Source organism: Erinaceus europaeus, chromosome 7 (genome assembly GCF_950295315.1).
Source record: "Erinaceus europaeus chromosome 7, mEriEur2.1, whole genome shotgun sequence".
Lineage (NCBI taxonomy): Eukaryota > Metazoa > Chordata > Mammalia > Eulipotyphla > Erinaceidae > Erinaceus > Erinaceus europaeus.
In genome coordinates this window covers 111182765-111207990 of record NC_080168.1, presented here as the reverse complement: position 1 = coordinate 111207990, position 25226 = coordinate 111182765, and the positions used below count along the sequence as shown (strand labels likewise).

General features: G+C 46.6%; 2 long non-coding RNA genes across 2 annotated transcripts; one reads left to right on the top strand and one right to left on the bottom strand.

Annotated features, from left to right (window-relative positions):
• Positions 1–123: 123 nt before the first annotated feature.
• Positions 124–2787, bottom strand: LOC132539501 (uncharacterized). Its single transcript, XR_009550837.1, has 3 exons — positions 2652–2787; positions 828–877; positions 124–397 (listed from the first exon to the last, which is right to left on the bottom strand). It is a non-coding gene; the product is annotated as an uncharacterized LOC132539501 (long non-coding RNA).
• Positions 2788–2982: 195 nt separating this feature from the next.
• On the top strand, positions 2983–5662 carry LOC132539502 (uncharacterized). Its single transcript, XR_009550838.1, has 3 exons — positions 2983–3135; positions 3580–3764; positions 4382–5662. It is a non-coding gene; the product is annotated as an uncharacterized LOC132539502 (long non-coding RNA).
• Positions 5663–25226: the final 19564 nt, after the last annotated feature.

The following is a 25226-nucleotide window of genomic DNA, read 5'->3' as shown; positions in this document are numbered from 1 at the left end:
AATGATGAGACACAGGATGGCTGAGGGATACTGCTATGTCAGGGTAAAGGAAGGCTAAGATGGGGAGATAAGCTTGTCTATACACAAGGCCTTTGTGACTTCTCACTTGTCATCAACATGAGGTTGAGTATCTTAAGACCTTAAGAAGCTAGTCTTTCCCCTTATTCCAATCAACCCATCGCCCACTAGGTCCAAGCCAAAAGGGGTTGCAGGATACCTTGAAAATGCCAATCCAGTCACTGGCACTGGGCATAGTGCCTGGGGGAAGGGTGTAGTGACATTCCACCTTGGTGTTGGGGATGTAGGTCCGGGCTACATTCAGAAAGTTGACTCCACCCCGGGATGGTGCCCGGCTTAGTGATGATTCTTTCCATCTTGCCTTCAGGATGTTTGACCTCTTATGAAACAAAGGGTTAATATTCTAGAAATTCTTCACTCCATCCAACCTCCTCCTTCACCTCTATCCTGCCATCTACCCACATCCCTTACCACTACACTTGAGATACTGGCTATCTGGTTTCTAGCCACCAAGTTAGAGGTGTCTTTCCTAGCCTCTGGGACACGAGATCTGGCCTTCAGACATAGTCCTCGACCCTGCCTCACACTGTCCCCTTCCTGAGTCATGGGGTCTTCTCCCTTTCCACTACCCCAGTGCCCAGGTCTCAGTACCCCAGCATCTGCCTCCCTTATTCCTTCCTTTCCTACTTCTTAACATTTGTGAGCATTCCAGATTCTTTTCTCTCCCATCTCTCCACCCAACCCCCCATATGTTCTGACTTTTGAATTCAAAGTTCAACTGAGGTATAGGGCCCCTCAAATCTCTTTACCCCAGCCTGGTTGTGCTGACTCGGTTGTATCTAGGCACAGCTTATGATACCTGGAAATAACAATTAATATTTAAAAGTAATGGTGTTGTCTTCAGAGCTGGAATATGACTGGGGTTACCAAGAGTCCAGTCCTCAGGTCTCTCAGCTCTCAGTCCTTGTCCCCCTCTGGGCACTGTCTACCCACATGAAGCCAGAAATGAAGCCACCACTCTTATGTAAAAGAAAAAGAGAAGGAAGGGCAGAAGGAAATACAGGTTCTGTTATCAACTTCATTACTCCAAAGAAGTCAAGAATTCTGGAGGCGGCTGCTTCAAGGGTGGAGTGAACACTCAGAGGAACGTGTGGTGTGGGGAGATGGAATGCGGGGGCCTGGAGCCAGGAAAGCCCCACTTCTGGGAAGGGGGAAGACTGGAAGATTGGAAGTAAGGGTAAGGGGCCTCAGGAAGGTGAGCCACCTTCTAATGTTGACAGACAGAGCAAGGGTATTCAAAAAGTACCGAACACTTTTCTCTTCAGGTCTTGCCGGAGAACTAGAAACCTTACTGCTCTGTATGTTAAGCCAGCACTAGTATCTTCTCCACCTCCAATTTCCTCTTTGCTTCCCTTTGTCTCACTTCTAAGTGTCTGGATCCTTCCATCTGCTGGAATCAACAGTTGGGAGGTGTGCTACCTGAGGTGATTAAGAGGAAGGGGTGCTTCAAGCTAGGTGGGAGACTTAACTGGAAAATAAGGGGTGGGGCGAGCGAAGATAACAACAACAACTTAGAGCAGGGCTGAGCAGGCTGTGAGGCTTCATCTCTGCTGCAGCTCACTCGTTTTCCTCCCGTGTCAACCGCAGCTGACAGCGTCCAATCAGCTGCGGCCAGTAGTCACGTGCACGCCCCCAAACATCACCAACCCACAGCAGACTCAACTCAGGGGGGCAAGGCACTTTGAAAGAAAACAGCCAGAAATTCCGTAGAGAATGGGGGGAAAAAAAAAAAAGGTGGTGGTGGTGGGAGGGAAGGGCTTGCAGTTCTATAAAAATGAGCAACTTCTCCCTCCAAAATGGAGACTGAAACGAGCAGCAGACATTTATTTGCCTTTTCTGCTTTCTTGAAAATTCTTAGTTAAAACGAGAACGTTTTCTCCAACAACCATTCTGGCTTTCTTCCTAAGGGTGGGTGGATGGGGGATGAATTGCCCCCCGTCCCTCATAGCCCAAGGAAACACCCTGCAAATATAAAATCCTAACACCCTGCAAATATAAAATCCTTCACAGCTGGGAACGTCCCCCAGGCCCGAAAGGCAGCTCTGGACACGCAAGGCGAATGTGTGGCGGGGCCAGGCTCGGGTGCTCGCATCGGGGTGTCCCACACTCCATTCGGTAGGGCTCTAGAGTGTGATCGCCTACAACTTGGAAGGCTTGTTCCCCGGGATTCAGCGTCGAAAAGGAATTTTGATCGGGTGGGGGGTGGGGGTGGGGATGGGAGAGGTCGATGAGCGGGTGGGGTCAGGGGGTTCTTGTGGAGTTCAACTCTCGCCCAAGAAGTTGGAAAGAAATTTCGACCTCCCCATAAAATCCCCTAAGTGCATCAGGGGTTATAGCGAAGGTGCGAGAGGAACGTGAGAGCAAGGAACCCCCATCAGGGGCCCCCAACTCCCAGACCAAGAACTCTCAAAACAAGTGAGGGTGGCCTCTCCAGCCAAGATGGTGTTAAAATCCAACCGTTCCTGCGTTCCTCTTCTAGATTTTCCTTAGGTTATTCTTTCCTAGACTGGAAAGTGGGGTGACCCCCCAACCCTTCCCATAAGGTCTCTCCCAAATTAGGCCAAGTTTCTTACCCCACAGACGGATCAGCTGTTCCCTCACCTTTCACCAACAACAAAAACAGCACTCCGGCTCGGGAAGGGGAGGGAGACGAGTGAGCGCGAGGGCTTCTGGGGTTTGTGGTTCCTCCGTGCCGTTGGGCTAGTAAGCTCGCCGGGACATCAGACTACAGACCCCAGGAGGCTGTGCGCGAGGAGGGCGGAGCAGAGGGCGGCTGTGTGGGCGGTCTTACCGCAGCATTGTGGGAGGCGTAGTTCTTCCGTCCATGATGGCCAATGAGGGTATGGTCATCAAAGGACTTCGCTGCCCATGATTCCTTAGGAGGGGCAGGCCGTAGGAGTGGTGACTGATGGTTTGTAACGTGCGTTGGAGGGGCGGGGGCGAGATGGGGAGGGAGGAGCTAGGGCTCTCACGCCTTGCGTGCAGGTGCTTTCAGTGGATGAGACGTGTGCAGCCGCGTGCTTTGCTTTGCTTTGCTTCCCACAGTCTGTGAGACAGGTAGTGTTGCTATTCATCCTTCATCGAGGAATTAAAAAAAATTTATTTAGTTTACCAGAGCACTGCTCAGCTCTGGCTTATGGTGGTGCAGGGGATTGAACCTGGGACTTTGGAGCCTCAGGCATAAGAGTCTCTTTGCATAACCATGATGTTATCTACCCCTGCCCTCATCGAGGAATTAACTGTAAAGCCCAGAACGGTTAAGAAACTAGTTAGAGGTGTCAAAACTGTGAGACATAGGACTCCACCAGAGCTGCAGGTGCGGTGCCCTGGTCCCCCCTCACAGCTGCTCACCTTGGGGGATGGGAAATGCATAGTTCCAGAAGGTACTAGGTCTTCTTGGCTTCGGTCTCCGAGACAGCCCTTGTGAAAAAAAAAAAAAAAGCAAAACAAAACAACCAAAAATGGTGTGTTGTACACTGTTGATAATTTCTTTCCAACTAGAGAAAAACAGTCGAGACAAGCTTCACACACACCTGCCCCGACTGGACTCTAAGACAAGGAGAAGGAGCGCCGCCCCAGGCGGTGGTGACCAGAGGAGGGAGGTGAAGTGAGAAAAATGAAGTTGACAGGGGAACCTGTAACTCAGGACAGGCCACACACAGCTCACAAACAAGCCACTTACAGGGGTAAGTAGGCCCAAGCTTTTAACTAGTTAAGGTCATTAGGATAACAATATATGTTGTTGCTCTTGTTTTTATTTAGGAGATGTGAAGTATTCATAAGCTATGAGATAATCTGGTGGTCCAGCCCCCTTCTACCTCTTCCTGACCTTCTAGATAGTTAAAACGATGGGAACCATTCAAGAGTCAATCTGCCTGTCTCTAATATGGGATTCTAGTCTATGGACTGATTTGTTCTTTTTTTGTTGTTGTTGTTGTAATATTTATTCCCTTTTGTTGCCCTTGCTGTTTTATTGTAGTTATTATTGTTGTCGTTGTTGGATAGGACAGAGAGAAATGGAGAGAGGAGGGGAAGACAGAGAGGAGGAGAGAAAGACAGACATCTGCAGACCTGCTTCACCGTCTGTGAAGCGACTCCCCTGCAGGTGGGGAGCCGGGGGCTCAAACCGGGATCCTTAGACGGGTCTTTGCGCTTTGCGCCATGTGCGCTTAACCCACTGCGCCACCACCCGGCTCCCTGATTTGTTCTTCCTATATGCCCAGCTTAAGTCTTTGCTATAAGAAGTTATGGTTGGATGTGAGGGCGATCTGGCTGCGACATCTGTCACCCCATTGATCGTCAGGGTTGATTCGGCTGATCTGGCTGGCTAGGCGGGTGTCCCCTTCCTCCCTCACCGCTCCATGTGTGTCCTTCCCGAAGCTGTGCGCTCGGTCGAAGAGGACAGCCTTCCCCGAATAGAGACAGACCGGTCTTGGGTCGAGGGTATGAGTAACTGCGCTCCCCTGCTAGAACCTCCAAACAAGCTCTCAAGAAGTTATGGTACCTCTGTCTTTCCCAAGTTTTTTTTTTTTTTTTGGTAGCAATTTGCTGTTATGACTGAATAGGGTGTCTGGTGCTTGTCCTTGGGTGCCTTTCATCTAAGATCTCCAAGCACTTAACAATAAGTCACTGGGCTTCACAAACATTAAGGTGACATGACTGTGTCATTAGTCAGGATTTATGAGAGAGGAAATAAACTGCTGGATGCAGAGGCTCAAGGTCCTGGGAGTCAGACTTGTTCAAGGACCCAAGTCTCAGTGTTCTTGTTCTTTGTCTTCCACCTAGAATTTTAAGAGCTAGAGAAAAGTCCATCTCAGCTGAAATTATAATGACTTCCACTAATTGAGCGCTTATAATGTGCTAAAACTGTGCTAAGAGTTTTTCCATTTACTAAACATTTACTAATTATAGAAGGTCCTATAATTATCCCCATTATACATATGATGAAGAACAAGGCACAGATAATTAAATGACTTACCTGGGATCATTTAACCAGTACATGGCAGAATCAGGATTCCAGCATGACTTGTCAGTACACCATACCCCTATCCCAGAAACTCCTGGTAGATGATATTATCCCCCACTGTTCTGAGGAATAGGGAAATGAGCTAAACAGGAGATAAATACTCCTAGAGCATTTATGTGAAGGTTGGAAGAGTTGTGAAACAGATTCATTCAACAAATACGTGTCAAGCACTAAACTAGGAAGTCAATAAATTTTGTTGAAAGAATCAATACAAATGTAGATAATTTGAAGGATGGAATGGATTTGAATAATTCGAAAGGACAAGGTCTAGGGAGGTTTAAACTTATTACAGATGGAAGCAAAAATTCTGAAGTGGGAATGTTTTTACTGGCATTGAGGAGGTCCCATAAGAGTAGGATTTTTTTTTCAAACTAAGATTATTGGCAATTACTGAAGTATTATATTGAGAAGTAAAACATTGTGTTCTTTTTTAAAATATTGTTTTCTGTGGTCTGGGGAGGTGGTGCAGTGAATAAACCGTTGGACTCTCAAGCATGAGGTCCAGAGTTCAATCCCTGACAGCACATGTGCCAGAGTGATGTCTGGTTCTTTCCCTTCTCTCTCTCCTCCTATCTTTCTCATTAATACATAAATAAGTATGTTTTAAAAATAATGCTTTCTAAAGTAAAAGTAAAAATAAAAATAGTAGTGGGGGAAGTAGCTCAACGGATAGAATTTTGAACTTGCATGTCTGAAGTTCAGGGTTTGATCCCTAGCACTTCATGTGCTGGTGTGGTGCAATAAGAAGTGAAGATTAAAAAAAGAGAGAAGGTTTAAGAGGGAAGGATGCTGAATAAATTAGTACTATGTCCCATCCAGATGAGAGATATATTGACTAACTGGGTTAAAAAAAAATTTTTTTTTTCTATATTAACCAGAGCATTGCTCTGTTTTGGCTTATGGTAGTTCTGGGAGTTGAATGTGGGATCTTGGAGTCTTAGGCATGATAGTCTTTATTTACTGTTTAAGATTATTCTCTTTTGCCTACCCTGTCCAATGCCATGTGATTTCATATAAATACTACAATGCCATTGTAGTATTTCATATAGATATGTATATTTTATTTCATTGGCTTTTGGTTTGATGATCTCTCTCTCTCTCTCTCTCTATATATATATATATATATACTTTTTTTTGCCAATTGGATGTGAGATGTTGCTCACATCATGCCTGAGAATGTGAGTATCCACTTTTGCATATAGTTTTCCTTTTCCAAATCATGTGGTTGAGGAAATGATGATTTACAAGACTGTTGTCACAGGGATGCAGTTTCATATCCCTTCAAGACAGGCACCAACACACACCTCACTGTTTCCCTGGTACCTGCATGGATCTAAGTTTTCAGTAACTATTTTTCCCTTTTTTCTTTCTCTCTTCCATTTTTTTCCTCCAATAAAGGCCAGTGGATGGGAAGGGAGAGAGAGAGAGAGAGAGGGATGCTTTAGTGCTTGTGAAACTTCTCCCCTGCAAGTGGGAACTGGGGTCTTGAACCTAGGCCCTTAAGCATAGTAATGTGTGTGCTCTACCATGTGAGCCACCATTGGCCTCCAAAGTGAAGGGTCTTGAGTGTCAGATGAAGCAGAGTGTGCTATGTGTTCATTAGAATCCCTTTCCTTCTTTTTCTTGGGCATACAGCTAGACCACATCCATCAGTTTGTCTCCCACTGGTGTGTTCCACTTCCAGGCCTAGCCAGTGAGACCTCCCAAGGGAGATTTTTCATATTCTTTCTTTTTGGCGGGATGCCTATGACCTTAAGCACAGTGACCTGGAAGGACACATGTAAAAGATGGCGGAGTAACAGGTTGGAAGCAACCTAACTCCTTGAATCACCACTTGGCAGAGAGCAACCCATTAATCAAGAACATCCATTTTAGACTTCACTTTACCAATAAATCAATTCCTGTCTTGTTATACCACTAGAACTTGAAGCCTTCTACTATAGAATAGCTAACATTTCCCTTACATTCGATGCCCATCAAAAATAGGAAGTTAGTCACTGACAATTTTCTGAACAAGGGGGATAATACTACAGAGAAAGGTAGAAGTGACAATTACAGAGATTAAAGAATCCTTCTAATGGAGGTTGCGACACGTTTGAGCTGTTGGATGGAGTTTTCAGAACAAGTAGCTCTTGAGTAGGGCTGGGAAGGATTGATAGGATTTTTGGTAATATGGGCGCTTAACCGAGTGCGCCACCAGCCAACCCCCAACGGGATTTTTGAAAGACTCCCCGGAGCTGCTTCTGAATGAACCTCATTTTCCTAAAGCTTTAAGTCTCTTCTCTTTTGCAAAATTCCTAACTCTGATTTTTGTCTCACATTGTCCAGTACCTGGTAGATACTAAATGTTGAATGGGAGTTGGCTCTGGAATCTTGGAATCTTTTTACCCTTTGAATCATCACAGTAACCCTACAAGTTACTACCCAAATATTACAAAAGAAAAAGCTAAAACTCTGAAAGGAACTTTCCTGGGGTTTCTCTTAACAGTCTGATTCTGAAACCCATCATTTATTCAATTTAACAATATACTTGTTTCTTGCTTCTCTTTCTTAAATATATTTTTAACTTTATTTATTATTGGATAGATACAGAGAGAAATTGAGATAGGGAGGGAAAGAGACAGAGAGACACAACGTGTGAAGCTTTCCTCCTGCAGGTGGGGACCAGGGGCTTGAACCTGGGTCCTTGCACACTGTAATAAGTGCACTTAAGCAGGTATGCCATGGCCTGGCCCCTGTTTCTTGCTTCTCTTTCTTAATTCTTTTATTCCTTTCTTCCCAGAGCACTACTCAGGTCTGATATATGGTAGAACCAGAGACTAAATCTGGGACCTCAGATCCTGAAGCAAGAAAGCCTTTTGCATAACCGCTATGCTGTCTCCCTGGTTCTAACTATGCTTTCTCTGAATGCAGTAATGGTTAGTATTTACTGAGTGTCTGCTGTGCCCAGGTACTCTGCTGGCTGCACTGTGAATATAAAGGTATCAGATATTGTATTAATAGCCTGTTAGTAGTTTTCCAAACAGTAGACAGTATGGGTAGTAGGTGTCTTAGTTAGGTTGTCATAACAAAACTGGGTGATATGAACAACAGGAAATTATTTCTCACTTTTCTGGAGGCTGGGAAGTTCCATATCAGGGTGTCAGCTGACTCAGATCCTGTTGAAGACTACCTTCCTGACTGTGGACAGTTGATTTTTTACCATGTTCTCACATGGAAGAGAGTGAGAAATACCTTTGCTCTTGTTCTCATAAAGACACTAATCCTATTAGGAGAGTTCCACTCCCATGACCCCTGTAACCCCAGTTACCTCCCCAAACCCTCACTTCCAAATGCCAACACATTACACATGAATTTGGGGTGGACACAAATGTTCAGTTCATAACAGTAAGAAAAACATTACTATAATAATAATACAATTTTTTTTTTTTTACTTTTCTTTTTTTTTCCCTCCAGGGTTGTTGCTGGGGCTCGGTGCCTGCACCATAAATCCACTGCTCCTGGAGGCCATTTTCCCCCTTTTGTTACCCTGGTTGTTTTTACCATTGTTGTGGTCATTATTATCGTTGTTATTGATGTCGTTGTTGTTGGATAGGACAGAGAGAAATGGAGAGAGGAGGGGAAGACAGAGGGGGAGAGAAAGACACTTAAGGGCAACAAAAAGGAATAAATAAATATTAAAAATAAAGAAAGATAGACACCTGCAGACCTGCCTCACTGCCTGTGAAGCGACTCCCCTGCAGGTGGAGAGCTAGGGCCTCAAACCAGGATCCTTCCGCCAGTCCTTGTGCTTTGTGCCACGTGCGCTTAACCCACTGCGCCACCTACCACCCAACCCCCTTTTTTACTTTTCTTTAGGCCCTCTGGTCCATTTTCATTTGCCTTTTTGTTTCTTTCTAATCTTTATTAGATAGGACAGAGAGAAATTGAGAGAGGACAGAGAGACAGAGAGAGGGAGAGAAAGACAGACACCTATAGACCTCTTTACTGCTCATGAAGCAGATCCCTGAAGATGGGGAGTGGGGGCTTGAACCTGGGTCTTTGTGCTTGGTAATATGTGTGCTTTACCAGTTGCACCTTCACCCTGCCTTCATTGGCCTTTTTAGTTCTTTGAATCTCTGTGTGTGTGTGTGTGTGTGTGTGTGTGTGTGTGTGTGTGTGTGTGTGCTGGGTTAAATCCAGAGCCTCACTTCAAGCATGATACCACGGAGCCACCTTCCTGGCTCAACTTTTAATTCTCTCTGTTTTCTAGAGACAGAGACAGAGAGAGACAGAGATAGAGACAGAGAGGGAGGCACAGATGTAATATAGCAGTGCACTGCTCTACCATCCATGGAGCTCCACCTATTGGTCCTTAGTGCTCTGATGTGATGACCAGGATGGAAAGCATGCAAAGAATACGTGTTCTGGGAGTCAGGCAGTGGAGCAGCTGGTTAAGCGCACGTGGTGCAAAGCGCAAGGACTGGTGTAAGGATCCCAGTTCGAGCCTCCGGCTCCCCACCTGCAGGGGAGTCACTTCACAGGTGGTGAAGCAGGTCTGCAGGTGTCTATCTTTCTCTCTCCCTCTCTGTCTTCCCCTCCTCTCTCCATTTCTCTCTGTCCTATCCAACAACGACAACATTCAATAACAACAACAATAATAACTACAACAATAAAACAAGGGCAACAAAAGGGAATAAATAAATAGATAAAAATAAGAAAAAAGAAGAAGACGTGTTCTAATACTCATCTGCCTTGTGGCCCTCTCCAGTGACCTTCCTCTGAATGGAAACGTGATTTGGGTTCCTGATAATACTTAGCCTGGGCCGTGTGGCGGCTCACCTAGCTGAGTGCACACGTTGCCATGCATCAAGACCTGGCTTTGAGCCCTTGGCCCCCACATGGGAGCACCTGGGGGGAGGAAGCTTCACAAGTGGTGGAACAAGTGGTCTGGGAGGTGGCACAGTGGACAAAGTGTTGGACTCTCAAGCATGAGGTCCTGAGTTCAATCCCTGGCAGCATATGTACTGGAATTATGTCTTGTCCTTTCTCTCTCCCCTCCTATCCCTCTTATTAATAAATAAATAAAATATAAAAAAAAACGTGGTGGAACAGTGCTGCGGTATGTCTTCTTCTCTCTCTGCCTCTGTATTTCTGTCTGTCTCTCATTCAATATCTAGAGGAAAGAAAAGATATGGCTGCCAGGGTTGGTAGATTTGTGCAGGTACTGAGCTCCAGCAATAACTCTGGAGGGAAAAAAAGTAAAATAAAATTTAAAAAAGAAGACTCAGATCTTACAGTGTCTTCTTCTTTCATAGCGTCCCAGACCCAGTGTTCAGACCACATTAGTGGGGAACGAAGTCAGGCTTTGAAAACTCATATACTCATTTAGTTACATTCTTCCATGGTTACTTATCTGACAGCGTTTTTTGCTAGGCTTCATGCCTCTGTGATTCCACTGCTCCTGGCATTTTTTTAATAATTTATTTAAAATGTATTTTATTTATTTTTGCCTCCAGGGTTATTGCTCTGGCTCACTGCTGGTACTACAAATCCACTGCTTTTGGTGGCCATTTTTCCACTTTATTGGATAGCACAGAAATTGAGAGAGGATGCTAAGATAGAGAGGAAGAGAGAAAGATAGACACCTGCACGTCATAGCTTGTGAAGTGACCCCCCCCCCCACAGGTGGGGAGCCAGGGGCTCGAACCAGGATCTCTGCATTTTGTACTATGTGTGCTGAACCTGGTGTGCCACTGCCCGGCCCCTATTTTATTTATTTTAATGAGAGAGTTACACCAGAACATTGATCAGCTCTGGCTTGTGGTGGTGCTGGGAAATGAACCTGATGCCTCAGAGCCTCAGGCATCAGTCTTTTGTATTACCATTATGCTGTGTCCCTAGCCCCAGATGATACTTTTTTTTTTTTTTGCCTCCGGGGTTATTGCTGGGGCTCAGTGCCTGCACCGTGAATCCGCTGCTCCTGGAGACTATTTTTTCCCCTTTTGTTGCCCTTGTTTATCTTTGTTGTTATTATTGTTGTCATTGCTGTCATTGTTGTTGGATAGGACAGAGAGAAACTGAGAGGAGGGGAAGACAGAAAGGGGGAGAGAAAGATAGACACCTGCAGACCTGCTTCACCGCTTGTGAAGCGACTCCCCTGCAGGTGGGGAGCCGGGGGCTTGAACCGGGGTCCTTACACTAGTCCTTGTGCTTGGCGCCATGTGTGCTTAACTTGCTGTGCTACCACTCGACCACCGGCTGATCCTTTTTTAAAGACTGAGTGTAAGGGGGCCAGGCGGTAGCACAGTGGGTTAAGCACACATGGCGCCAAGCGCAAGGACAGGCATAAGGATCCCGGTTTGAGCCCTTAGCTTCCCACCTGCAGGGGGGTCACTTTGCAAGTGGCGAAGCAGGTCAGCAGGTGTGTCTGTCTTTCTCTCACCCTCTCTGTCTTCCCCTCCTCTCTCGATTTCTCTCTGTCCTATCCAACAACCATAGCAATGGCAACAATAGTAACATCAGGGGCATCAAAATGGGAAAAAATGGCCTCCAGGAGCAGTGGATTCATAGTGCAGGCACTGAATGAACCCTAGTGGCAAAAAAAAAAAAAAGACTGAGTGTGAGAGATGTAGCTTGAAGGAATGACCCCCTCCCCAAGACTACTCCACTGTACTTTGAAGGTTCCCCTTTGCATAGTGCTCCCATTTGGTGGCCGGTGGCTTGAACCTGGCTCCTTGTGCACAGTAAGTCATGAGCTCTACTGGGTGAGCTATCTCTTGGTCCCCCTACCCAACAGGTTTTTAGTAAGCAGTATATACCAACTTGTGGAATAATAGCCATCGGCATTTTTAGCTTTTGGTTTCAAAGGCCTTTTACATTTTGGATGCATGTGATTCTCTCAACCAATAACATGAAGCAGTTGGACATTTCCTCAATAAAGAAATCAAGTCTCGGAAATATTAAGCAACTTGACCAAAGTCACACAGCTAATATGAGATTCAAATTAAAAATTTTCTCCCAAGAGCTACTCTCTGCCTTGTGCATCCATCATAGTCCAACCTCTTCGGTGCCTCAAGCCTCATTTCTTGCCACTTTGGCCTCATTACCTTGATCCCTATATTAGTTAGGATACCTGGCACTGCTGCAACAGACAACCCCCAGCTCTTAGTCTTAACAAGAAGATTTATGTGTCACATTTATATTTGTGGTCAGACGACTCAGGAATCCAGATCTGTTCCAGCAGCATGTGGATCTGCCGTCTTAAATCAGTGGCTTCAGACCAGCCAGCATCCCTCCAGCATCAGGTAAGAGCAATCACTGCACTTCCCATGCCTGGAGGTAACACATCACCTCCACTAAGATGCCAGTGGCCATCCCCAGCTGCCTGGCCCCATCACCCCGCAGAGAGGCTGCGGCATAGCCGAGTGCCAAGATCCACCGTCCATCAATACAAGGCTGAGTCAACACTTGAGGGTTGATAGAGTTGTTCTCAGAGAAAAAGAATGTCACTGGAGGGGTCTTGAAATGAGTCTAATCTTCCCCACAAGTTCATACCTCTACTTGTGTCTCAATGATTCCAGTGTTGGAATTTAGAGTACCAACTTTGCAAACCAGAGACTTCCTGGGAGGGGTAGAAACTGGGACCCAGCCAATCAAAGTGTTGAGGTATCAGGTTCCAAGCTGATTGGTTGGTCTCCCTTGTGACAGTGTTATCGACATGGGTAGAACTTGTCCTTAATTTTAGGCTCTTTTAGGGAGTGGGAATTTCAGCACTGTCACCAAATAAGCACAATGGTGTTGTCACAACCTAAGCTGTTGACTTCAAGTGACAGAACCTTTCTCACAGTTGTAAAAGGCTTTTCTTTGGGAAAGTGTGTGGGTGCTCTTGTCCCCTGTGCTACCCAGAGTCCCCTTGTGACATGGACACAGAGACAGCAAACCCTGGGAAAAGCAGTAAGGTGGCAGCTTAGCCGTCTTGCTGGGAGCTGGGCCTCATCTGCTGGAGAAAAGGGCCCAGAGGAGGAACAGACTTATCAGTGGGTAGGATGTGTGTGTGTGTGTGTGTGTGTGTGTGTGTTTGTCTGTTTGTGTGTGTTCAGTGCAGTTTGATTGTTCAGTTTATTGTGATGTTTGTGGAAGTGTTACCCTAAAAAAAAAGTTAAACTTAAAAAGAAAATTTATTTATTTATAAAATGGAGACACTGATAAGACCATAGAATAAGAGGGGTACAATTCCCACCAGCAGAACTCCATATCCCATCTCCTCCCCTGATAACTTTCCTATTTTTTTTTCCACAAAGGTTATTGCTGGGATTCGATGAAGGCACTATGAGGCTATTTTTTCCTTTTTGTTGCCCCCCTTTTTAAATAATTGTTGTGGTTATTACTGTTGTTGTTATTGATGTCCTTGTTGTTGGATAGGACAGGACAGAGAGAAATGGAGAGAGGAGGGGAAGACAGAGAGGGGAGAGAAAGATAAACACCTGCAGACCTGCTTGATCACTTGTGAAGCTACACCCCTGCTGGTGGGGAGCTGGGGGCTTGAACTGGGATCCTTAAACCAGTCCTTGGGCTTTGTGCCATGTGCGCTAAACCTGCTACCCTACTGCCCACCCCCCACCCCCCAGCTTTCCTATTCTTTATCTCTCTTGGAGTATGGACCCAGGGTCATTATGAGGTGCAAAAGGTGGAAGGTCTGGCTTCTGTAATTGCTTCCCCACTGAACGTGTGTGTTGGCTGGTTGATCCATACTCCCAGCCTGTCTTTCTCTTTCCCTAGTGGGGCAGAGCTCTGGGGAAGCGGGGCTCCAGGATACACTGGTGGAGTCATCTGCCCAGGGAAGTCAGGTTGGCATCATGGTAGCATCTGGAACCTGCTGGCTGAAAAAGAGTTAACATATAAAGCCATATAAATTGTTGACTAATCATGAACCTAAAGGCTGGAATATTACAGATGAAGATTTGGGGTCTTTGTTTTGGAAATAGCTAGTAGGTCTATTTTAGGTGTACTCCAAAGGACCCATATTAGTTTTTTCCTGAGCCTGACATCTCATATGCAGGTGGACCCAAATTATTGTCTGGGGAGATGATGTCATGGCTGGAAAAAGGGCTAGAAAGCTGGATCAGGGAAGAGAGTAGCTCCCAAATATGGGAAAGTGCATAAATATGGTTGACTGCAACAGACACTAGTCCCATTCCTAATCCAGAGAGAAGGGGTCTGCTCCAGGCTTCCTAGCTTGGGCATCTGGAGACCCTGGCAGAAGAAGCCAGTGTGAGGGTGGAGCTGGGTGAGGTTGGAGTGTGTGTGTGGGTGTTCTTGCTCTAGAGAGAGAGAACATCCCCCTGGTGTCCAAAAAGTCACTTCCTGTTCTATGCCTCTCCGTCTTCTGGGCCATCTTTCTGTAGCTTTAATTTTTTTGTTTTAAAGATTGATTTGTTTATTCTTGCCTTATTTTTATTTTTAATTAATTAATTTTTACCTCCAGGGTTACTGCTGGAGCTCGGTGCCTGCACTATGAATCCACTGCTCCTGGAGGCAATTTTCCCCATTTTGTTGCCCTTGTTGTTATTATTGTCATTTCTGTTGTTGTTGTTGGATGGGACAGAGAGAAATGGAGAGAGGAGGGAAAAACAGAGAGGGGGAGAGAAAGACAGACACATGCAGACCTGCTTCACCACTTGTAACCCCCCTGCAGGTGGGGAGCCAGAGGGCTTGAACCAGAATCCTTATGCCAGTCCTTGCGCTTAGAGCCACATGTGCTTAACCTGATGCTACCGCCCGACCCCTTATTTTTTGTTTTTATTGCCACCAGGGTTATTGCTGAGACTTAGTGCCAGCATTATGAATACACCACTCCTGGTGGTAATTTTTTTCTTTCTATTTTATTTGATAGGATAGAGAGAAATTGAGAGAGAAGGGGAGATAAAGAAGGAGAGAAAAAGAAACTGCAGACTTGCTTCACCACTTGTGATGAATCCCCTTTGCACCGTGTGTATGGGGTTAAACCTGGATCCTTGAGCATGGTGATATGTGTGCTTTCAGGGTAACTCTCTCCCTCTCTGGCGGGGTGGTCTCCAGGGGAAAGGTAACAGGCTGGTTCTTTCTCGCTCACGACAGGGGTGACACGAAGTAAAAGACACCAGGGGACTCTTAGCGTGCCTAGAATCTGAGTCCTAGAGTCCCAGAATCCTAGAGTCCATTTATTAGCAAAGTGGACATGAGTTAAATAGAAAAGCAATGGAGGTAATTATTGTTGAAATATGTCAGAAATTACAGGTTTCTTAACAGTCAGCATGCCCCTAAAGTAGGGGGCTGTTATGACAGGAATTGATGAGATACAAGACAGTTATTCTCCATAACACAAGCAACTTAATTATCCAAAGGTATTTGAGAGAAACATGGGGGTTAAACCAGTAGGGTGAGACAGAGAGAAGATGGATATCAAAAGGCCATATAGTTTGGAATTTCTCTTGTCTGGGGTCTGAGGTGTGTGATGACGTGTGTGATAAGATGTGTTCTTCTGTGATCAGAAGGTGACTTTGAATGAGTGAATCTGCGGCCATGTGGCCTACAGTTAATGGAGGGAAGTACTGGGGCTTCTGTGGGCCTGAGAGTCAAGAAGGAAAGTCTGAGTTTCCCCCCTTATGCTCACCTCAGTTGAGAGAGACTTACCAAGTGATTATCTTCTCAGACCTCCATCCAGGGACGGGGGTGGTTCTCCCTAAGCTCTATCAGGCCCCAGCATCTCCTCCTAATTTCTTTAATTAATGAACTGTGTTTATGGATCAATGCCAGTTAGAGCATTTCCTTCTCTCTAGGAATACGAGTGTAAGGGTGAACTGAGACTCTCTGTACTGTAACATTAATTATGTCATGTGTGCGTTTCTTGAGGAATTGAAGGAGGCAAGGAATAATCAGCAATAGAGCTACCAAAGGGCCTAGGAGAGGCAGAAGCCAAGCAGTTAAAGGAGAAGAGAACCAGGAGTTAGTATTGAAAGGGGAAAAGGAATTCTTAATATCACGGCTAAGTTTGTGCAAGATATTAACATTTCAGTTTTACAATTCTAATTTCATTTACAAAAGAAACAACATTTTTCTAGACAAAGATCACACTATTTAGCATAAATCAAGTCCAAACCATGGTGGTTCTGGAGTACCACCTTGGCAAGGGAGTTCATCTGTCTCTGGAGAGGCTCCAAGCTGTCAGAGGTAAAGTCAATGGACTGTTAAGGTGATTTTCAGTGCATTCAGCAGCATAGAGAGATTGTCCCAAAGTCCACCAGCAAGTCTAAGGGGAGCAGTCAGTCAATGTGATGGCCAGGGGAAGAAACACAGCATGTCTGGACCTCTGGTGGTCGTCAGCGCCAATTGATGAAATTCTTCTTCTTCGTAGAGGGTCAGCTGTGGAACAAGCAGAACTAGGAGGCAAGGACCAGGTAGAGAAGAACTGACACGAAAATATAGGATGGTGTTGCACCAAAACACAAACAGAGGAGGTGCATACACATTAGAAGTCAAGGTGAGGTTCCTTGAACATGAATATTGGGAGAAAAGGAAGAGGTCAATAAACATGTAAGAATGAAGTCAGAGCCAATGGCTTCTGTATAGAGAGGAACTGAAGTTAGGGGTCGTAGGTCAGCAGAGAGAGAAGACTTGGATAGGCTGGTGAGGATAGCTGGAGTATATACTGGCATGGTGTCCTTTATGGTAAGGACTTGCCAACAGGGACTCTGTGGATTTTGCAAGAGCAGTAATGTCATCCACCATAATAAAAGGAAAACAAACATGGACATCCAGCGTTGAAAAATGAAAAAAGAAAAAATATATGTCTCTATGACTGGAAAAGTGGGTGGCTTTGTCAATGAGATATAATAAATGGACAATTCAAATTTTTGTAAATATTAAAAAGGTTTAGTATAGTTACTTCATTGACACTTTGGCCAACTGAATACTGGGGGGTGCATTCCCCTTCTTTTTTTATTAATTGAGCTGAAGGGTTTTAGTTTTTCTTGTTTGAGCTGTAGCCCACATAAATTTAGAAAAAGTACCAATTGAGAAGAAAAAAAAATGTTTTTGTTTACCAAACATGGGCAGGTGAGTTACATCAACCTGCCAGAGAGCATTGGCTTTTATCAATGGGGATTAGTCTTAAAATTCTGAATAGCAGGATCTTAATTAAACAAAGCAGGAGCCAGTAAAGTGCTCTCACTATGGCAGGTCAAGCATTAAAATTTAAGACACTTGTAAAAAAAATGAGAGAAAAATTTTAGGATATGAGTGACTTTAGGAGTCATCATACACCCATAAATAAAAAAGAAAAATGTTTAGTTTTAAATCTTACCATATGAGCAGTCGGTTCTTCATCTGCAGATTTGTACCTATAATTATTTACTTAAGAGAGATAATGTGTACCAAGTTAGAAATTTAATTGTTAGAATTGGCTTGAGTTCCTTCATATGATTTTAGAAGGCTCTTTATTAAAATATACCAGTATGTTATAGAAAGTCAATACTTAATGTGTTGACATGATAAAATGCTTACTATTTTTTTTTAAATCACTTAAGCAATTTTAAGTAAAATGTTAAACATAGTTTGTTAGGATCTTTGCTTATCACAAAGCTTATCACACCCTTAGGGCAGCTATAAACAAGGGTGGGTACACAACTTAATTGATCTTTTACTTAAAAAGCTAAGATAAACCTCATAGCTTAAATGTTTAAAAATAAATTTTTTACTGTTACACTTATTTTAGATAATAATTTTACACTAAATAATTTTGTTGAATCACATCTGCCGAATAAAACATTTTTTATCAGGCCAGGAATATCATGTTTAACCCTTTTTTCCTGGCAAGGCCACTGCTGTACCCTGACTGGGTCATTAGAAAGCCAGACTAAGCGTGGAATTTGTTACAAACAGTGGCAGTTGGTATTGGGGTGCTGGTAAGATTTAGAATTCTCACAAGAGTGAGAGAGACTGCAGAGGTGTCTTACCACGTCTAGAGATCTCAGAAAATCTCTAACTAATGAACTGATGCTGATATTATCTATCAGAAGGACGAAACTGTCTTATATTCTAGTCTGGTAAAGGTGTGCCAATTCTACGAGTCAGGATCTTTAAAATAACATTCAGCTTAACTAAATCTTATTTAAAACGTAAAACAAAGTCTAGTTATTTCAGAGGGTTAACACACATTAGTGAAAACAAGGTTAGCACACAGACTTAAAACAGACATTCTTGGTGAAAAAAAATTTTTTCCCTTTGAAAAGCAGTTTTATTTTTAGCTTCACAGCCACTCCCCCCACCCCGCCCCCAGGAGGGGCAGGTGTGGCTAGAGGAATGATTGACTGCAGTCTTTGCCAATCTGTGGAGCAGGAGCTCTGTGATGTGATTGGCTGCACGGATGGAACAGGTGGGCTTAGTTTACCACCACGCGGAGAAAAAATTTTGGAAGTTATTTTCTGGGCTAAGGTACATTTTAGATTTTTAAAGAAACAAATCATTAAATTTCTATCAAAAGTGTGCGCTGGTTCTCTGATTAATAGCTTTTAAGTTAGAGAGAACGTCTTGTTTGATTGATTTCTTTCTTTCTTTAAAGAATAGCTTGTTAGCCAGATAAAATCTCACTCAGAACTGGTTTAACGCTTTCTGAGGGCTCTGGCTGTCACAAAAAGCTTTATCTTTTGCGTTTTCCTTTTAGGTAGTAAATAGCAGTTTTAAGACCATGCCTAGGTCCAATTTAATGTCTGATGGACTCAGAAATTAGGAGAGGGTATAGAACAAAATGCCACAAAAGTGGGAGAGGAAAAATTAGGTCAGACTAATTAAGATTAAACAGGGGAAGAACACTCAGTTTCTCAGAGCCTGGCCAGAGTTCTGATCTGCTGAGGTTCCTTCTCTGCGTCCACTCCATGAGCTTCCCTGGAGCGTGAAGGATAGGGAGAAGGAGAGAAAGATCACAGGGACTCAAATGAGAGCCTTGGGGTTACCTTCCGATGTACTTTGGTACTGCTTCTTGATTTCCTGGAGTCATGGTCCCGATCCCCTCAGTTGGGCCAGAGTTTTTTTCAACTGGGTGAAGCACACGATGCCTGATGGTCCAATTTTTCTCTTCGGGTCGGGAAATTCTGCCCCATGCTCTGAGCGCCAGATTTCGGGGTAACTCTCTCCCTCTCCGGCGGGCTGGTTCTTTCTCGCTCATGACAGGGGTGACACGAAGTAAAAGACACCAGGGGACTCTTAGCGTGCCTAGATAGAATCTGAGTCCTAGAGTCCCAGAATCCTAGAGTCCATTTATTAGCAAAGTGGACATGAGTTAAATAGAAAAGCAATGGAGGTAATTATTGTTGACATATGTCAGAAATTACAGGTTTCTTAACAGTCAGCATGCCCCTAAGGTAGGGGGCTGTTATGACAGGAATTGATGAGATACAAGACAGTTATTCTCCATAACACAAGCAACTTAATTATCCAAAGGTATTTGAGAGAAACATGGGGGTTAAACCTGTAGGGTGAGACAGAGAGAAGATGGATATCAAAAGGCCATATAGTTTGGAATTTCTCTTGTCTGGGGTCTGAGGTGTGTGATGACGTGTGTGATAAGATGTGTTCTTCTGTGATCAGAAGGTGACTTTGAATGAGTGAATCTGCGGCCATGTGGCCTGCAGTTAATGAGGGAAGTACTGGGGCTTCTGTGGGCCTGAGAGTCAAGAAGGAAAGAAGCAAGTTTGAGTTTCCCCCCTTATGCTCACCTCAGTTGAGAGAGACTTACCAAGAGATATCTTCTCAGACCTCCATCCAGGGACGGGGGTGGTTCTCCCTAAGCTCTATCAGGCTTACACATGTTCCCAACAGTGTGCTTAAGTGAGTGTACCACTGCCCATCGCCTCCTTTTTTTTTTTTTTTTAAATCAGCACTGTTCACCTCTGGCTTATAGTGGTGATAGATATTGAACCTAGGACTTTGGAGTCTTTGCATAACCATCATGCTCTCTACCTCCTACTGTACAAATTTTCTCTTTGTAAAAATATTTATTTATTTATTCCCTTTTGTTGCCCTTGTTTTTTATTGTTGTAGTTATGATTGATGTTGTTGTTGGATAGGACAGAGAGAAATGGAGAGAGGAGGGGAAGACAGAGAGGGGGAGAGAAAGATAGACACCTGCAGACCTGCTTCACTGCTTGTGAAGCGACTCCCCTGCAGGTGGGGAGCCAGGGACTCAAACCGGGATCCTTACACCAGTCCCTGTGCTTTGTGCCACCTGTGCTTAACTTGCTGCGCTACTGCCCGACTTCCCCCAAATTTGCTCTTAAAGGAGAAGAGAGAGGGTGTTTCAGAAATTCAAATGCTTATGGAAAACTGAGAATGTTATGCCTGTACAAGAAGGATGACAGAAATTCAGATGCTGGGAGAGACAGAGGTACCAGCCATAGACAAAAGTAGATAAAGACAGTGTGTGTGGGGTGTGTGTGTGTGTGTGAGCATGAAGATGACATTAGGAGTGGGGTTGGAATCACTAAGACAAATGTCCATCTGCCTTGTGCAGAGTGTTTGCACATTACTGCTCATTAAAATGCATCAAAATGCATCAAAATTCATCAAAATGCACGGAGATTCCCCCAAGTTTAAGCTTCTCCTCTTAGGAAGAAATCTTCCTTCGCCTTTTTTTTTTTTTTTTTTTGCCTCCAGGGTTATTGCTGGGGCTCAGTGCCTGCACCATGAATCTACTGCTCCTGGAGGCCATCCCCCCCCCCCTTTTTGCTGCCCTTGTTGTTGTAGCCTTGTTGTGGTCATTATTGTTGTTCATTTTTGGATAGGACAGAGAGAAATGGAGAGAGGAGGGGAAGACAGAGAGAGAAAGATAGACACCTGCAGACCTGCTTCACTGCTTGTGAATCGGTCCCCGTGCAGGTGCGGAGCTGGGGGCTCAAACCAGGATCCTTATGCCGGTCCTTGCGCTTTGCACCATGTGCTCTTCACCCACTGTGCTGCTGCCCGACCCCACTTTATTTTTTTTTGCAACCCCTAGTTCACATTTAAGATTGGACTGGTCAGTCTTGAAAAGAAATAACTGGTTGACCTCCCAGCCTCTTGTCAGTACGGGGTAACTGTCCCTTGGTGTCTGGGTCATTTGTTGGAAGGAGTAGCTGCTGAGGGGCCAGAGATGACTTAGTCAGGATCTGTCCTTGTGTGTAACTATCTGGGTTCTCTTTCTGTCTCTTTCTGCTCACAGATTGTGTGGCATTTTGGAAGGTGGAGTGCCCGGGCATCTCGCCCACTCATTCCCACCCCAATCTGGCCCTGGGCACTGGCCACATGGTGCTGGCTATCAGCCTGGACTTGTGCCCATCCATTATAGCTTCAGCTGCTGGGCTGGCACAGGTATCAAAAGGAACTTCAACCAGGCCCTGCCCACTCCCCATTCTGTTCCATGGGCTGAAGTGGAAGAGATCCCCTTGGAAAGACCCTAGTGCAGGGTGTGTTGGGGTCAATGCCAACAGACACCCACCCCTTGCTGCTAGAAGGGCGTGCCTACAGGTGTGCGGAGCTGTGGTGGGTACAGGGGCTGGGCAGTCAGGAAGCGGCTTCCTGGAGTGGTGTGAAGGCAGGTGCCCTACTGGGCCTAAGGAGAAGTCGCCTGCTCTCCCTTTGTGCCTGCAGAAAGCATGGGGACATGGGATTCTTCCTTTGGGCAGACCTCTGTCTGGGAACATGGGCAGGCAGTGCCGAGGTCAGCCTGGCATCCGTACTGCATGTGAGGACATCTGTCCCATGGGAGTGACGGCTGTGAGACTGCTGTTTGTGCTCAGCAGCACAGGTGTGGCTGAGGCTTGGCTGGGGCCTTAGACGTTGTCCGGCTGTGGACTAATTTACCTGCTGTACCTGCTCAGGAGAACAAGTAGCACCCCCCCCCCCGCACTTTTTGAAAGTTTGCCATTACACTTTGTTTCTATGCAAGACTAACATTATTAGTACCAGTTTTCCCAAGCTGAAATCAACCCAAAGAGGATTTTCACTTCATGACAAAAGGCAAACAGTGAGAAGAGCATCTTCGCTTTACATCAAAGGACTTATAGAAAAGAAATGCTCTTCTTTTTTTTTGGGGGGGGCGGGCAGCGTGCCATAACATGGTCCCTGGCTCGCCTATGGGCGTAAGGAGTGGGCTTGTGAGAGCTGCGCCTCTGGGGGCCCGAGGAGTGAGCCCTAGGCCTGCCCTGCCGTTTCACCCCTGTGAACTGCATGTCCGAATACGTGAGCCCCCCAGAGAGACGGTGGGTGGTGAGGGGTGGGCAGCCCGAGAAAGGATGGGGAATTTATGAGCTGCTTTTGTCTGGAGACAGTCATAATGAAGAAAATTCAATTTTCTGCAGCTCGGAGAGTCAATATGTTAAATCTCAGAGAAGCTGTAGAGTGACAGTGGAGTGGCAAAGTCAATGGGACGGTGTGTGTGTGTGTGTGTGTGTGTGTGTGTGTGTGTGTGTGTCTGTAGTGAGGCTGCCTCCTCTTGGTATTCTTTTTTTTTTTTGTAATTTTATTTATTTATCTTCCCTTTTGTTGCCCTTGTTGTCTTTTTATTGTTGTTGTAGTCGTCGTTGTTGGATAGGACAGAGAGAAATGGAGAGAGGAGGGGAAGACAGAGAGGAGGAGAGACAGACAGACACCTGCAGATCTGCTTCACCACCTGTGAAGCGACTCCCCTGCAGGTGGGGAGCCGGGGGCTCGAACCGGGATCCTTATGCTGGTCCTTGCGCTTAGCGCCACCTGCGCTTAACCCGCTGCGCTATAGCCCGGCTCCCTCCTCTTGGTATTCTTAACCCCACCCCGCTGGGGGACAGGATGGAGGAGATACCTGAGTTTCTAGAACTGCCTGCTCCCCGTTCTCCTCCATCTCAGTGGCCATCTTGCTTCCTGCTTGGAGGGAGAAAATCTGCTCTTTCCTGAGCCTGATTCCACCCTAAGTGCCTCTCACTGCAGTGACTGACTGCAGAAACTGTCGGCAGCCTCTGCATGATCGGGGCAGGGCAGCCCCTCTTGTCTCCCCAGCTTTTCCTTCCCACTCTCCCCTCATCCACAGCATGGGTGGCCTCAGGCTGACCAACTCACCCCCCAGCCTGTCTTCACCTCCTCACTTCCAGCCTCCCGTTAGTTCTCAGAGCAGGAGAGAGGAGAGCCTGGAGCAGGGAGCTGGGGATTCCTCTGTGAGCCACAGTGTCACCAGGAGTCCGATTAGCTGAGCTGCTGGCTGTGTAATTGGTGTGTGCCCGAGTCCCGGGGGTCTGGAGTGTTAACAGTGGGTCCCCATGGTGAGTAACGAGATGGCACCCATGGCTGGTTGCACACACTAATTAATTGGTGCTCCTCTGGTGTGGAGGAAGGAGGAGGAGCTGAGGAGAGGGTGGAGGGAGCATCTCAGAGCCCGCAAGCCCAGCTCTCCAGAGCCTAGAGGTCACTTAAGGTTCTGCCAGAAGAGGTCTGCAGCTCAGGCCTGGATGTATGTGGGCACACTGGCTTGGGCTGTAGCTGGCGGGTGGGAGTTCGGTGTGCAGGGCTGGGCCGGCCGGGGGTTATGCGGAGGGGAGGTCTCCAGGCCGGCCTCAGCCCAAGGGAATGAGGAAGCACTAGCACTCTTCCATCCTCACCCCTGCACACCTCCCACTCCTTCCCTCCCTCCCTTCCCTCAGAGCCCAGCTTCTCAGCTTGCCACCTCCCAGCCCTTCGACCCTGGGTCCAGAGCTCCCAGTGTGCAGGCACTTGCTCCCCTTAGTGGTCAGGTCTTTCACGGGGTCCTCGAAGGTGCCCACATCCTCGGCCCTTGGAATGATCTCCTGAGTCCAGAAGCATCTTCGGGAACTTGGGCTCTGGAAATGAGATATTTTGGGCAAACCTAAGGAAGTAGGGGGACAGGAGAAGATTTGCACGAATCCCTCAGTTTCCCAGGACAGTTTAAGTAAGGTGTGAGGAGAGGAGGGTCTTCAGACAGCGGACAGCTCTCCACCCCAGGGACTCAGGCAGAGCTTGCAAACCCACCCTCCCCCACTGGAGGCGGCCCTCTCCCCAGACTGAGAGGCTTCAGCAAGGTGTGGGGTGAAGGGGAGACAGAGCAGAGTGAAGGAGGGAGGCTGCGGTGGGAATCTTGGCTTCAGTGTGGAGGTGTGAGCCCCCTTCCTGCACACGGTAATTGCTAAATTACCCACCATCTGCTCGGCTCTCAGACATAAATTATCTGCGAGCAGAAAAGACGCAGAGGCTGCGCACTCGCCTCCCTCTCCCCCAAATCTGCTCTGGGAGCTGCCTGGGGGGGGGCGGGGGATGTGTGTGGGGGAGTCCTCCCTCCCGAGGAGATGGGGGACCTTCCTGAGGGTCACCAGTAGCCCGTCTACTCCTAAAGAGAAGGGGCAGGGGTAGTAACATGACATTCCTGGCACCCCAGAGCTGGGGATCAGTTGTGGGCAGGGTTCTCCCGGTGGGCGGGGCTTTTCTCAGGTGTGACAGCCTCTCTCTGCCACCTGCCACATTGCCGATGAAGAGATATCTCTGCAGTCTCTGTTTGCGACAAGGCCGAGAGGGAGGAAGGCAGGTCGGATGCAGGAGGAGAGAGAGAGAGAGAGAAGGGGGGGAGAGAGAGGAGAGGGGGCCAGTCCTTCTCCGCTTCATTCTGCTCTGAATCCCCTCTTCTCCCCTTGATCCTGAGGGTTGGGAGAGGTGTGAAAGCAGAGGCTGGAGAAGTGACTGGAAATGGGGCGAAATGGCAGGACACACAGGTTGGAGAGATGAGTGGATGCCAGCAGAGCCCACTGGGGGCAGGGGCTGGGGAGCTGGGCAGGAGGAAATGGCTGGGGGGCTGGGAAGTAGGCAGGAGGAGATGGTTGTGGCTGTCAGCAGAGGTGGGCAGGAGAGGGTTAGGCTGTGGAGGAGAAGGGGTGAAGAGAGTCATGAGGGCTCAGAGTGGGGCCACGTGGGAGAGATGGAGAAACCCGGCTGAGGCTGAGGCAGAGGCAACTGGGGTCCGGGAGGTGTCAACTGGGCTGTGTGGAGGGTAGGGCTGGGAGAGGGCCCAGGGGGCAGCTCAGGAGGAAGCCAGTCCCTGGGAGAAACCAGGCGTGGGACAGGGGTGGCAGGGGTGTTGGTGGGATCCTTGGAG